Source organism: Chrysochloris asiatica, unplaced genomic scaffold (assembly GCF_000296735.1).
Source record: "Chrysochloris asiatica unplaced genomic scaffold, ChrAsi1.0 scaffold00032, whole genome shotgun sequence".
In the NCBI taxonomy this organism is placed as follows: domain Eukaryota; kingdom Metazoa; phylum Chordata; class Mammalia; order Afrosoricida; family Chrysochloridae; genus Chrysochloris; species Chrysochloris asiatica.
The window spans coordinates 17,601,890-17,605,300 of record NW_006408550.1 but is presented as its reverse complement, the minus strand read 5'-3'; positions in this window follow the sequence as shown (position 1 = coordinate 17,605,300).

The following is a 3,411-nucleotide window of genomic DNA, read 5'->3' as shown; positions in this document are numbered from 1 at the left end:
CAGCATCCGGAATCATCAAATCAGAAAGTCCTAGATGACGAAGGCCTAGAAATAGAAAAAAGGTATTTGTAATAGGAGATGAAAATTTTATTAAACAATGAATGGCACTGATCTTTCTCCTTCTCGCTGTCTTCTTAAAGCAATTCTAGCTTCACCTGGTCAGGTTCTTCACCTATACAGAACTCCAAAATGAGTCCTGTCTTGCAGACTGTTCTTTAGTGGCTCTCATGATGCACTATTAGAAGCAGGGACTTGGGGAGAAATAGAAATAATTTGAGGGCTATAATGAGCCCTGGTGTGGCACTGTAGGATAAGTAGTGGACTATTAATCACAGTGTCAGCAGTTCAAACCCACCAGTTGCTGTCAGAAACCCTAGACAGATTCACTATGAGTCGGAACATACTTAGTGGTATGGAACAGCAACAACAACAATGACTCAGGAACTTGTTGGAGTAGTGGGTTATGTGTTGGGCTGATAACTGCAAGGCCAGCTGTTCAAATCCACCAGCTGTTACATGTGAGAAAGACGAGGCTTTTTGTTCCTATAAAGATTTGCTGTCTCGGGAACGCTCTAACAGGGTTGCTATGAGTTGGAACTGACTTGATGCCAAACTACCACCACAACATAATGTTTCAAGGACTATCACTTTCATGGGAGTTTTACAGAGGATTCTGAGAGAAAGAGTTATAGGAGTTATGGTGTGAGAGAGAAGTTGATGAAAGAAAGAAAATTTTAAGTACTGAAATATGCCTCCGTCATGAAATTCACGAAATATATATGAAGAGTTTAAATGATTTTTTAAGAACTTTGTTTGGTGTGTGTGTGTGTGTGTGTGTTTTTTACTGCATTGCTGCTCTGAGTCTATGATTCTATAAGCATTACACTAGCTGGTATATGATCTTCAATATGGTCTAACAGATATGTACGTATCTTGTTGAATCCTAGGGAAGAGAGATAGCCTGCATAGTAAGCCAGGTGGTAAGTCAAAACTAATGGCACAAAATCTATTATTACTTGCTCCTATTTATTAGCATTGATCTTGTCCTTAGTGATAATAGCTTATTTGCTGCTTTGTATAGTGACACCCTTTAAAAGTTAGTTTCTGATTTTCATGAATCTATTTCTTTTGTCTCAATTATAGGTTCTCCTACACAGAAAGTTTCAATCAACATGACCACTACAGTTAGGGAGTTATATTACAGTTTCCAAAATTTTGTTTTCTATAAATTTATGTTATTCATCTCAACTCTACAGTTTCTTCTCTCTTTCCACATACAGATTTCGAAGGCATAAAGCATCAGCATGCAAATAGCCAGATATTGTACAGATATACATATAAAGATGCTCCCCACCCCACCCCACACACTCACAAACTGAAAAAAGAAAAGCGGGAATGAGGAAGATTAATTGTGTATTTCTCTTGGCCATAGCCAAAACATTCATGGCAATTCTTTAAGCCTCATGGTTTTAGCCATTATGAGAAGAATCCTGTGGCTTAAAATATAGCTAATGATAGACTTGAGGAGCTCTGGTAGCATAGTGGTTACGAATTGGGCTGTGAACCGCAAGGTCAGTAGTTTGAAACTATCAGCTGTTCTGCAGGAGAAAGATGAGGCTTTCTGCTCCCGGAAAGATTTCCAGCCTCAGAAACCCTGTACAGGGTTTCTATGAGTCGGAACCAACTCCACAGTGCACAACAACAACGACAACGATAGACTTGATGTTTGGACAAAATACACTTTCAGTACCGTCACATTTTCAGCTAAGTACGTATGTTAAGAGACCTATCTATGGCTACAAAGTCCTGCTTCCAATAGCCATTATTTGTGGTCACTTGGAACTCAAATATATAAAGACTAGTGAGAGGAAGGTGGGGATTTCTGTTCCTGCAAAGATTTACAACCTTGGAAACATTTTCCAGGATCACTGAGTAAGAATCAAACTCAATGCCACAAGAAAACTATAGAATTGAACCAGCAGTAGTTAAGCCTGGCTGGAGAAAGCAATTTTGCAAGAGTTCCTGAGTAGGCCAAGCACAGGTTTACTATATCCCAGAACGGCTCTCCAACAATAGCATCTGACTGTAGGGAAGCAATCACATAGGCTGGCTGTTCTTACCACAGAAATTACAGATGGGACAAGTCATCTGCCGCTGAACCCCTGCTCTCTGACCCAAATATGTGATTCAAAGGAAGCAAATATTAAAGACAGTTCCGAAGTTTGCCCTTTCTCTTAGTCCTAAAACTACAGTAAGTTTCTACCATGTTTTCCTTGAACTTTGTTTTGTTGTTGTCATATACAGACTCTGTGTACAACAGAATGAAACACTGCCCCGTCCTGTGCCAGCCTCGCAATCTTTGCAATATTTGAATCCATTGTTGCAGCTCTGTGTTAATCCATCCAAAGAGTCTTCCTCTTTTTCTCTGACACTCCACTTTACCAGGCCTGAACTTTAGATAATAAATATACAAGAGTTCTCCAAACTCTATCTGTAATTTGTTTTCTGAAGACACAGTTTGCTATGGGACGTTGCTTCTCTCTATTGTCTTATGCAATTAAAGCTTTACAAAGATGGTGAGGCCAATTAATGTACGCTATGAGAAATTCTGGAGAAATCTGTTCCCCTTGAGTGCCTGCAGATGTGGACTAGTTAATCAAGAGGAATTTTTTACTTTCCCTGACGAGAGTCTTCTTTCTGCTCAAATTCCTAATTTTCTCTGGGAAGTCCTGTGGTAGCCTCTGACATATCTACCACTTCAGCTTAATTTTGCTTATCAACACACCCTCACAAATAGTATTTCTTGTCTCAGGTCGAATTGGAATCTTAAAGACTCTCTCAGGAAGATGCTTTTCTACTTCAGAATGAAAAATTACTTGACTAGTTTTAGATCGTTTTTCAGGATTGGGGAGAGATGGCGTACTGACTCTGTAGATGTTTCAACTACCATTCCAGAACTGTCATGATATCTGCATTTGGAACTAGTGTGAAAGGATTACCCTCTTTCCTCCTGAGAATGCAATCCAAACCTAGGTGTCTCCATTACCTAGTGCTTCCATAATGGAAATACTCCAACTGGTTGATTTTAAAAAAACAAAAATTGTTTTCTTGCATTTTTGGAGGCAAAAAGTCTGAATTCAGAGTGTGGCTGTAGGGTGAAGTCCTTTTTTGTCAGTTTCTAGTTGCTGTTGTTAAGTGCTGTTGAGTTGGTTCTGACTCACAGCAACCCTTGTATCAAGTTTCTAAGGAGAGGCTGGTGAGCTTGAACCACTGCCTTGCAGTTCAAACTGACTTTGCAGTCTAGCGTATTAGTCTGCAACGTCACCTCAATTTCTAGGAGCTGCTAGTAATTCTTGCAGATGCATCCGTCTCATCATTTGTCTCCCTTTTCTCCATGTGTGTGTATCTCTG